This window comes from Streptopelia decaocto (assembly GCF_964273445.1).
Source record: "Streptopelia decaocto genome assembly, chromosome: 1".
NCBI lineage: Eukaryota > Metazoa > Chordata > Aves > Columbiformes > Columbidae > Streptopelia > Streptopelia decaocto.
The window spans coordinates 67284541-67296770 of record NC_138663.1 but is presented as its reverse complement, the minus strand read 5'-3'; the positions used below and the strand labels follow the sequence as shown (position 1 = coordinate 67296770).

The 12230-nt window shown below is 40.8% G+C and overlaps 1 long non-coding RNA gene across 1 annotated transcript; it reads left to right on the top strand.

Annotated features, from left to right (window-relative positions):
• The first annotated feature begins 263 nt into the window (after positions 1-263).
• LOC309449089 lies at positions 264-11006 on the top strand. Its single transcript, XR_014185895.1, has 3 exons — positions 264-378; positions 9743-9965; positions 10532-11006. It is a non-coding gene; the product is annotated as an uncharacterized lncRNA (long non-coding RNA).
• The last annotated feature ends 1224 nt before the right edge of the window (positions 11007-12230 follow it).

Sequence of the window (12230 nt, the reverse complement as noted above, 5' to 3'; positions counted from 1 at the left end):
AGTTACGTGTCACTGAAGGAATGCAGCCTTGGGAGCTGGATAAAAACCAGGTTTTAAGGATAACAAAGAGAACAAAGAGCAAGTATCCAACATACTGTAGACACAACCACAGATAGTTAACTTTGTTATAATAAGGAATTGTGAAGCAATAAAGAAAGAGGAAGATGTGGTGCATGTTACAAAATACATAAAAATAAATCCAAGCGCGGCCCATAGGGTGAGGAAGAAATTCACAACACCAACATCAGATTCCTTCCAGTGAAGAAAAAAGGACACCAACAAATCACCATGACTCTCCCTTTCAAGTAAGAGTTGTCACTATCAACACTTGGGGCCAGAGGTACAGTGGAAGGATGAGTCTAACACCAGAAAACAGGGGTAGGTACTAGGAAGTATCTGTACAGCTGTTTTAACTGCCAATTAATGTGCCTTTTTCTGCAATAAAGATATGAATTGGACTATTAATGTTGGTACCATTGTCACGAGACTGATAACAATGCTTTGCTGTTAAGATTTAGTTATGCAAACAATACATTGTTCATGCTAGTAAAGTCTATTTATTCAGTCCACACAAATGTTACATGTTGCAGCCCAATATTGAAGAAAACCAAAAACCTGTGATTCGAACATTGCATAAGGGACATGTAATTTGACCACGTGTAGAATCTGTTCAGGATGTGTTTAACTGATATCAGAACTGGAACCACCTTTAGATGGGTACCTAAGACTGAAACAACAACAAAAACCACAAACCACTAGCAGGCTAATGGTTATTACTCCAATGTAATAACAACTATGAATGATGCAAGCACCATTGCCTCAGAATCAGGTGTACAGAATAAATCACTGCCATTCTACAGCGCTATGTATTTCAGTTTTATCTTATTAATGGCAAACAAATCTCTGATGTTTGTGTTGCCTCTGATTACTTCCTCTAGAAGTCTATTGCAACACAGATGCAACAATGGACCGAGAGACAAGGTTTCAGAACTATTCACTGGTTCAGACAACACAAGTCTAAGAAACTCTATTTGCTGCCAATGATCCCAATAAGCTATGCCTCCATATGTACCTGGAATATTTCTTTTGTCCAAGCATGGGCTGTATCATCTGATTCAGTGCAGCTCATGTCATCTTGCCTTTCTGATGTTTTTTCATGCCGGAATTATTGCCTGTGCCGTTGGCAGGGTAGCTAAGAAGGATGTGTTGAATCTGGCATTTTTAGCATCGCAGCTTGAAAAGTTACCCATTTTGTCTTGCAGCCTCTTCATGCCTTGGACCCCATTCCCACTCTGTTCTCTTCTTTAGGAACTATGTTAGCAGATGTGCTATTCCAGTATATTTCAAAGTATGCAGGTGAAAATTGGTGGTGCAGTTCTCCATTCCTATCAACCCCCTCCAGGGGCTGGCATTTCAAGCTAAGATGTTTGGTTTGAATTTATTTGGCTTTTACTCTTTGACATTCCTGATGTAACAATTGTATTTGCAATTACCCTGACATCCATCTGCTCTAACTGGACTTTACTTGGACTGGTTTTGAATTTGCTGTGTTTGACCAGTTTTGACACCCTGCTAGTTCTTGTTCACGTTCCTTGCTTTGGATCTCCAGTAGCTCTAACTCCATTAAAGCCTTACCTTTGCCTGCATTGACCTGTGCCTTAGCATAGACTTTATGATAGATGTCCTCTCCAGTTTCCCGTGTGCCCCATAAACTTTTAAAGCTTACAGTTGTAGAAAAACTTTTGCTGATGTACAGGATTTCTACATAGGTAATTTTTAGAGGGCAGCCTGTAAGACTATTGTGAGAGGAGTTAATGACCCACATAATACCTAACCCGGGTGTTTGGCCCTGTATCATTAATACCATGTGACCATGGCTCAACCCTAACATTGTGTAATTAATCATGTGTTTAATAATAAGTATATTGTTCTGCCTACATGAAATACTATGTGTCTTTGTTCACCAGTTGCACAAATTGATCCTGGGAACTATAGGTTTATTAATGTGATAAGGATATTATGGTATATTGCCAAGGGACTTTTCAAAACTAAGTCTACATCCCAAACCTGACTGATGAGGGCTGATGAATCAGTATTGTGAGCAAAGTTGTATAAGAGCACAGGTGGGCACAGAGCTGGCCAACCTCCCTGTGGATGGGATCTGCACAGCGTGCTGTGCCATCACCAGCAGTCGATCCGATGCTGTGCCATCTCAGGGTTTGCAGCAGCACAGAGCTGGGGAACATCACCATGGGTAGGATTTGTGCAGCATGCCAAGTCATCACCAGAGATCCGTCCACTGTTATGGCATCTCAGAGTTCTGAGCAGCAGAAGGGATGTAAGTTTTTATAACTTGCTATCGCCTTTTCTGGGTACTAATAAAGTAACTATTTTTCTTGAGCATGTTTGCTCCTTTCTTGTTGGGAACCAAAAAGAATAAACATTTCATGATACAAAATAGTCATTAGTTTTTTTAAAAGAAACTGCTATTGATGTGAAAACTTTGATTTGAAACTAGCATGAAAGTCAGATGGCACTGTCTTGACAGAGAAGATTATATATGAAGTCAGGTAGCAAAAAGGAGTTAATGTATTCGTTGCAAGATAGTAACATAAAAGAAGGTAGACCATGAAGAAAGAAAAGAAAGAGAATAACTATTTGTCACAAAACTGCCCTTCCCTACAGAAAGAGCAGCACCTGACTAAGGGTTGATTTGTTTGGGGCAAAACTGATGTAAGGTATCAGCCTCCTTATGTTTTGCTTTACTCATTTAGCGAAAATTCATTGTGCTTTATCTGTTGTAGTACCATCATCTTGGCTTAGGTTTTGCTTTACTCAGACACAATAATATAGTTCATTTAGCGAAAATTCATTGTGCTTTATCTGTTGTAGTATCATCATCTTGGGTTTCTGTGGCCAACTTTCTAAGTCAAAACTTGCAGAATTGCCACCTGCTTCTGATACTCTTGCAACTCAGTTATGTTTTGCACAGCAGCAGTTAAACATGCCTGCAGGTCTATATTTTCATCTTGTATTCCTTGGTTTGGTACCTGCTGAGTGTAATTACTACATTGTTGTATTTCCTGTTTGACTGTTCCATCTCTGAGAGTAAGTACATGCTCTTTTCCTCTGAGAGGGGATAATCTTTCGAATGGCATAAAGCAGATGCTATTTGCTGCTTCTCACTTAGTTTCTATAAAGTATGATATCTATCAGAACTTTTCTCGGTAGGGCTGCACTGTCTGGTCTCATTTTATCAGTCCCATGACCAGGCCCCTGCTCTTGAATTATCTTCAGGAGAATGGATGGATGGTCTGCCACATAACTTCTATTTTCTTTTTTTTTATTTTAATTTTTATTTTTATTTCTAAACCTATTTATTATCAACCAACACATACAGCTGATCTGCCCAGAGCTATCATTTTCCTTATCCAATAAGCCACCCTTCAGTCTGTGTTGCTGCTAATGTAGCAAAATGAGAAAGGAAAACCGTGTTTTGTTTTAAACAATACTGATTTTGCTTACACTCATGCTCTTATACCACCAAACTCACAAACACTAAGAGTACCTGTCATTTTCAAGTCATCTTGGTCAGACTGCTTAGAGAGTCTGTGGTCTGGCCAAGATGACTTGCGTACGACAAGGAGGATAAGGGAAACCAGCTGGAGAGGGGTCATCATATCTCTTGACTGGGGAAAATGAACTGGTTTTTGAATGTGCCTTTCACTCTTCAGGGTACTTCTGGAGTTGACAGTGATTGTAATATTTTGTCTTTTCATCCTGCCCAACCTCCCTTTGCTGATTTGTGTCTCTCTTTGTGTCTTTGTGTCTCCCTCTCTGAATAGTTTATGGATCAAATCCTGTTCTTTATCTTCCTGCCATTCTCTCCTCACATCTTCAGTTCTGCCATTCATTTTACCAGTATGCTCAGTGATATTCTGGGATCTTGGTAACAGCCTAATGTCTATGCCACCAACACTCACCATTCTTTTAACCCCTCTGTTACTATTTCTGCTGGTGCTTTCAGACATATGTGTATTTACCCACCTTAATGATTCTATTACAAATCTCTGCATCAATAGACCAAACCACTATATAGAAATTGACTTTTTTTTTTCTCCAGCTAAATCATCAGTGACTGTGTGCAGTGCCTACCTTTTTTCTTTTCCAGTGAATGGGTCCAACCACTTCCTTTCACAACAAACAGTCAATAGTGAAAGATTTCTTCTTGCTTTCCTGCCTTGGATTCTCTGCCAACTAATGCAGCAGTTAATGAAACAAAACTCGCTACAAGACCATACAAATGGGGAAATTGATTTTTATTAAACTTTGTGAATCAGCTGACTCTGATTACTCATATTTTCACCAACAGAAGTATCAGTATGTGTGTTTCCAAGTAATCTGGCCAGGACGACTTGTGCACGACATGTGGGACAAGTCATCCCTGTACTGAATCCTCTCTACATGTCCTAAGATCCTCTCATTGCTGAGAACAAACTGTTTTGGGACAGGCCTTATATAGCCTTCAAGAGTCAACAGTTACTGTGATCTTTTGCCTCCGTATCTAGTTTCACTCCACTTGAGTCTTAGTCAACACTGCTGAGTCAATACTTGGCGTTTGTTTTCCTTATCTAGTTATCTTCTGGCTCCAGGCCAGTTCCTTTATCTTCCCATCATCTTCTGGTTTAATTTTCTTACTGTCTGGTTATTGAATGAAACCATGCATGGGTCGCACTGTCATCCAGGTGAACTGCCGACCTTAGGTAACAGTATCTGCCGTTATTTTAGTCCTTGTTCTACTGTTTCTTCTCATGTTTCCACTTGCCCAAGCACATTTCTACTCTCACTTTGTTCAGAACAACCTGAGTATTTATGAAACAAATTTCTGCATTAGTTCCAAATAAAAGTTTAGAGTTCATTTGCAGATTAGGATTTCAAGTTTCTTTCTTTTTGTACGTTATCAATCACTAACATGACATATATAAGTTAAATTGCTAGTTTGTCTGTTCTGTTTTCAAACAAGTTCTAGATGGACTCACCATAGGAAAGCTCTTTGTTTCTGATGTGTTTTGTCTGTTATGCTTTCCAGTTCTTCTGTATCTTTTTAGTAAGAATGCTTTCAGTATAGGATAATATACTGTCATAAACTTGGTAAGACATATACAGTGTTCATGGACCTATCAGCCTAGGATCATGTAATGTCTTAAGAGCTGAAGCTTATCAAATTCCCTGAAAGTAGTCTTACAGTTTTCTTGGCTTACCCTTCTGAAGAACATGTGCATCACTATCTGTTCAGCTCCTCTCTTGGGTTTCCATAATTTTCACATGGAAGAGTCCCAGTCACAATATAGTCCAATGGAAATACTTCATCCCAAAGCTAGGCTGGTAATGCCTTGCCTGTGAAGGGCCAGGCTCAGAGGTAATTTATAGCTCTGCCTCTCTGCTGCATACAAACCCTCTTTAACATGCTTGATTTTTACCTAACTGTTAAACAACATGCTGTCTTACATGGGTCAGCTTGCAGCCTAGTTTGTTTGCAAACTGGTCTTCGAGATAAGAGTCTAAGATTGTCTGGAGTACCCCAGCTCTGAAGGGCACCTTTGCCACTTAAGTCATTGATTCAAACAGACTAAGCTTGGCTGAAGCATTGGTAGAGGCTCAGCCTTTGGGATTTGTGGTAATTTAAATTCTTCAGTTACCATTTTCCTTCAGGTTTTTGTAACGGTTTGATTTGATTTCTCTGCATTCCCATCAGTGTGGGGATTATCTAGTACCATGAACGTGTGTTTAATAACCTGATATTTACAAATCAGTTGAATTAATTCTTCTGTGAAGTATGATCAGGATTTATGATCCTAAAAGTATCTCCTGTGGAAATCATGTATAATGTCAGGTACAGAAGTGCATAAACCTCTGTGCTATCCTTTTCTAGGAAAGAGTTTCAATCAAGCCGATTAATGATATTGACAAAGAAAAGCAAATAGTTATTTCCCATTGCAGGAACTTTGAATAAGTGATGCCAATGTCATGGTGATGACCATGGTTCTTGTGGTACTGAAAATTAATCTTTATTCTCCTGTGGCTCATTAAGGCTGTGGTGTATCTGATTAATCAAGCCTTGGGGCACTGGAGTGTTTGGGGTTTTGTTCTGTTTTTTTTTTTTTTTTTTTTTGTTTTTTGGGGGGTTTTTGTTTGTTTGTTTTTTGTTTTCTGAGCCTAGGTATTTAGTGCTTGTTTGGAGTATTTTCAGAATTATTGGATTAAAGTCTGCCTGCAATACAGAACATGTTATGGACAGTACAGCTACCTCCCTGCTCTTGTACAGGGAGTACTGTTTCTTCTGCAAATTTCTTTCACGTTTGTGAAGTTTTAAAACAATCTCTAATGTGCACGTACGTTATGGCACATAGCGCATCCATGATAAGTTCTTTGATATCATTTGAATACTCTTACAGGGTTTGTCACAGGCAAACTTAACCACGCAGGACCTACTTTAACCACATAACTTGAACAAATTACAGCAGTTATAAATGATTTAGGCACAAAGATCTGAGTAGATGAGCAGAGGTATGTGTGGAGGATATGGCAGGGTGTTTTATGTATCTTTCCATGCAAGAAGTTTGCATGAGAGATGCCTTGCTCTGGAGTCACATGAACATGTGTTAATCGTGGTCTGCAAGGGACCTCCTGGAATCCATAGTGACTCCTCTCTCCTCCAAACATGAGGCTGGATAAAGATATATGGCTTCTTCCCTGGGCACTAAGCAATCCAGGAGTTTCATGTTAGTTAAAGAAATGACTGTTTTGAGTCACAATAAACATCGTATATAATATCAACATAAACCATAAAATTCACATGAGCCTTTATTGTTGGTTACACAGTCAATAAATATATTCATATACTAGATTCATACTACAAAATTTCCAGTATTGACTTTCTTTTGTATATAACCTTCTTCCTGGCCATAGCTGAAGGTGTTTTTTACCATCTCAGGTCCACTGGAATACAGCCTCATGCGTACAAACCTAACTGATGTGTTTGACATCTACAGCATGATGGAGCTTGGATGTCCAAGCTAAAAAAGCTTTCTCTCACAGCTGTTTGTCAACAGCTGGAAACAACTGCTTCTGCAGACTCAGTAGCCAAGTGCAATCTAAACCTGACTCCTGTTGAATCAAAAAAAAAAATCCAGAGAAGTTCACTTCTACCACTTCCACAGTATTTTTGCCAGCACCCTCATTCTCACAAATCTATTAATTTCTAAGCAGCAGCATAAATTCTGAGCTCACTCTTCATTGAACATCATCATTAATTTTCTAGACACTGTAGGAAAATTTCCTTCTTGTGGGTCACATTTCTTTTCTAGTTTGTTCTGTCACCTGGATGGGCATTTCAGCTGTGTCTCAGCTCTGTACCATTGGGAGCCCTGTATAGTGATTGTCCCCATGCACATTGAAGTTTCCACTTTAAAATCCACTGTAGGAAATTGGTTTAATACAAAGGGGAGTATTTACACCATCAAAAATAACGTGCCAGAAATAAGTTAGGTAGCTACTTTCACCAGCTCCCACTGAAAATAGAAGCAGCAGTGCAAAGCTGAGGTTGGTACCACACAGATAGGCAGGGTGAGGTCTGGAGGAGCAAGACCTGCTCCCATCACATCAGCTCATTTGCTTGTGAAACCACAGCAAGAATGTATGGGCTGAGCCAATTTAACAGCTTATCACCACCTTTTAGTTTAGGTTTATTTTTCTTTAAGAATTTGTAGCTGTGGCCCTGTGCTTCCCCTCCTCCCCCCACACCTGACCTTTTCCTGTAAGCTTGCTCAAGCCATAATCACTGCTGGTGGTCGTGACAGATGGGTTTGGTCACAATAGATGCATCCAGCTCAAAGTGGACTCAGGGGAGAGAGATAACAACACAATAGCCAAGGGCTAACTTACAGCAATGTGCCCACCTAACCGCAGTGCTTGTCAATGTCCAACTCAAGTCAAATTTGGAAGAAACTAACATCTGCAGTGGGTATGCAAATATGACTGTGAGTCAATGGTCTTACTCCATAAATAGTGAACAGTCCAGAGCCCTCTGAGCTCTCCTGCACAGCAGCAGGCTGCACGCCAGGACCTTCCCATGAATAAGGATGCCTCTCGAAGTTATTTTTCAAGGTTGAGAGATCCGTTGCTGCAATAGATTCTCAGTAAGTGACTAACAGCATGCTAAACTTTGAAATCTTAGCTAACTGATAAAAAGGACTGATTGTGCACGTATAATCTTTTAGACATAAACCTCTGACCATATCTGAGACTAAGTCTGGATCCAGCCTTACCTAGACCCCTCTCTGAGGAGTTTAGAAAGCAGAACCTCTGAACCTCATAACTCAGTGGAAGAGGTGTCTCTGACAGATTTGTCTGACCCTGTCCTCTATGCAGTAAATAATCAAGCATGCCTTGCCATCAAATATTGTTAAACCACTGTTGCATTTATCACTGAACTTCATTACCTCTCTGTTTTATAAAGTTTATTGTTGCTTTTCTCTTCGAGTGAAGTGCATCCCTCTCAGTCCATCCGCGGCAACGGTGCATCTTTGGGCTGGGTTCTTTGTAAGGAACCATTGAAGGAGGAATGTTGTTTTCGCAGCTGTAAACCTGAAACCTGATAAAGACTGAGAGACATCTGGCTATCAATCTTGAATGTAAAACAAAGTCTCTTTGAGCTAATCTCAGAATGCAAACTGATTCCTGTGTTTAGAAGTTAAGCTAGGGGTAAGGGTAGCCAGAGAGCCAGCCTGGTGGGTGCACTCAACCTCCACCCCAGACAAACCAGCAGCAGTTTGGTCCAGGCTCCAGAGGAGGGAAGGGTCTGAGCTGTAGCCAGGCCAAGAGCTCCCTCCAGGAGACCCACAGGGAAGCAGAACAGCCACTGAACACCGGTGGCTTGTGGGCACAGGGAGTCTCGTGCAGACTTTTCCTACTGTACGCAATTTGACTACGAGCCAACCACTTCATTCTATAAATACAACAGCCTGGATGAGCCCACTTTGAGCTCTCCCTGCTAAATGAGTGAGCTGTATGGCAATGGTTTTACTACTCACAGGTCAGTGGATGAGCCCAATTCAAGTTCAATATTAATCATTTAGCTTAAGCAGATGCACACCAAATGCAAAGGATTATTTAGAGATATAGGATTGTATGATTTTCAATGTACTCTTTGATTCATGTTACTTCGTAGACTAGATCTGCTAAAATTTCAAGCTTGTATTTACCAAAAGTAACTGCAGACTACACTAAATCCCTGCAAGATAAAGTCTAGCTTGCATTATGCTGAGAGAAATAGGACTGACTGGGAAAACAATGATCCAAGGATAACACAGAGACATCACAGACATCTGCAAAGCAGGGCCTATTTTGCACTTCGCTGAGAAGAAAGGGTTTATCCAGACAAAACAGCACCTTCAAGGATATGGACCAAAACCAGTGTCTACAACTGAGCAAAACAAGGGCCCATGTGGAGTCAGAGAAAAAGGATCCAATGGAGAGCAAAGGACCTGGTGGCAAAATTTTGCTATTGGACTGAATCCTGGTGTGAGTGGTCTGTAAAGATATAAAAGTTTGTAGTTTTCTATGCTTGGGTGGACCTCTGTGTAGGTACCTGGCTTGAGACAGCCCTTTTGTTATTTTACTCCATTAAATATTTTTCCTAAAAATTTTGCTTCCTGAGAGTCTACTCTGCATGCAATTACAGGTCTCCCCTGAAAGTTTGCCTTTGGAGCTCTAAGTACAGGCTCCGGAGCAAAGGGTTATCAGGGGAAGAAGAACCCTGAACATTTGCATCATGACGAATACACACGTCACCTGAGAGTTTGCCTCCGAAGCTTCAAAACACAGCCCCTGGAGTGAACAGTCCTCAGGCAGAGAAGACGCCTGAAGATTTGCTTCATGAACAAATACACGTACCTGGAAAGAAGGTAAGCGATATCTGGTTTGGTATATCTCCCCCATGCAGTAAATAATATAGCAAACCCTCCACTGAACTCTTTAAGGCCACGCTTCTCTTTAAGAAATCTAAACATTGTTCTGCAGCAAGCAGAACCCTAAAGTCACTCCCCCATGACAGCCAGGAATCCATGCTTTAAATGGAAATAAATAAATAAGTGGGGCAGGGGGGTGTTAGAATTAGATTAATGAGAGGCAGGCATTGGGTAGTCTGTAAACCCTGCAGTACCCAACCAGTGGGGAACTGGTGAGGGAATTTGTGTCCAGGATTCAGGGGGATATAAGCAGGGGCTTTTTGCCCTATTCCATGTGCCTGCCTTTAGGTAGAACACCTGGTCTTGCAAAACCATTAATACAATATGCTTTGCTAAGAGATTCTGCCTGTAATAGACTTAACAATATATTTGTTAATCAAACCGGTCTAAATGGATATGTTATCAGTGGCTATGAAACCTGAGCATATAACATGATATTAGTACATGCTGCCATTAAACAATGCAACCTGTATGCAGTTTTTGTAAAAAAACTTGTTCCACAGATATGTGTAAAAGCCTAATTTAGTGTACCCTGCAGAACATTCAGTAAGAGACTGACAGAGATAAGGGCCCAGTTGCATCCTTGTGTGAATGACATAACAGGGGTCTTCAGCACAAAGCGGGAGGAAAACCAGCTCAAGCCGTTGGAGCCTTGGCCAAACCCAGCGTGGTAGGCCAAAGATGAGAAGTGCACGACAAGATAGACTGCAGCCTTCATCCAAAAGACCCCCGCCCGTGACCACCCGGAGACACTGCGCAGGCGCAACAGGAAAGAGCCAAAGGTGAAGACGCTAGATATAATTCCTTGTAACTCATTTTCATAAGAAGGTCCTTTTCGAGGAAAAAGTTATGAATATGTATAGGCGTTCCTGGAATAACCATGAATATGTAATCCTTTACCACATTTAACCAAGCTTGCTGCTACTGGAAAGGCGCACCGTGGTGGAGCGCAGACTCCCCGGCCGCCCAGCGCTGTTTTGCCCGCTTGCTGCAATAAATTCTAAGCAATTTATTCCGACGAGTGCGTGCTATTTATCGTGATCGTCTATAACAGTAAGCTAGATAATAAATGTTTGGCAATCAGGTTCCCAGAAGCTAAGAGGGAAGCATTAGTCAAGAGAAAGAAAAAAAAACAAACAAACCAAAAAACAACCAGCACCAAAACAAATATAAAACCCCACCTACAACACAGCAAATAGAGAAAGTATTTTCAAATATTTATCTGTTCTGACACAAGCACAGCATAATTTCCTGCAATAATTCTATGTAATATAGTTTATTAGCACTTCTCTCAAAGGCCTGTTTTTCACAACCAGCCTGTAGAGTTTTGTGGGTTGTGTCTCTCAAGATCTTACTTGTGTTTTCTAACCATCAGCCACATTGTGGCAACTTTTCTAGAACTGGAAAATTTGGAGGTGACAAGAACCGTAAGTCCATACCAAATTTGACAGAGGGTGATCTCCACCTCACTTTCAACACAGGTGAAGAGCTGGGACACCAGGTGCTCCACGTGAGCTTGCAGGAGGATCTACTGAGTCATCTCTGCATGCAGGTGACCAAAGCATTGGAAAGTCCTTGTTCACCAGATAAGATTGCTGCAGCAGGAGGAGGAGGAGCTCCAAGCACCTTGTCAGGATGAGATAGGAGCAGAGAATGAAGACCACGCATGTACTTGAAAGGGGCATTTCCTTCCTTGAGGATAGGGGTGTCCAACCCAGCCTAAATTTTAGGAATCTAATTAAAATTTTTCTCACCAGTTCTGCCTCGATACATTGGAAAACAGAAATAAAAGGCTCTTTCCATACTGAGGACCTTGTAACTTCTGCGAGGAGTTCCTTTTGGTGCTGAGTCTGCCTTCTCACACTTTAATAGCATTCATGAAAGCTATCTATGGAAACTTTACAGTATTTAACAAATAACAGCATAGACTGAGTATGAAAAGTGGTTCATAGGAGAAAGTTGCAAGGTCATGTGGTAGGTAATGGCCTCTTTTTTCTATTTTCCAATGTAATGAATATTCTAATCTTATTAGTATTCACTTGATAGTGAATGAGATACACTGTCCTTCCTTTGTTAAATGTTGCACCCTTAAAACTCCATCACATTATGCATGTGCACACATATAAGTCTACTACATTTCCTGGTGGGATTTCTCCCACTTTGAAAGCTCTGGAGACAACACTGCAGTGACCAATATATCTG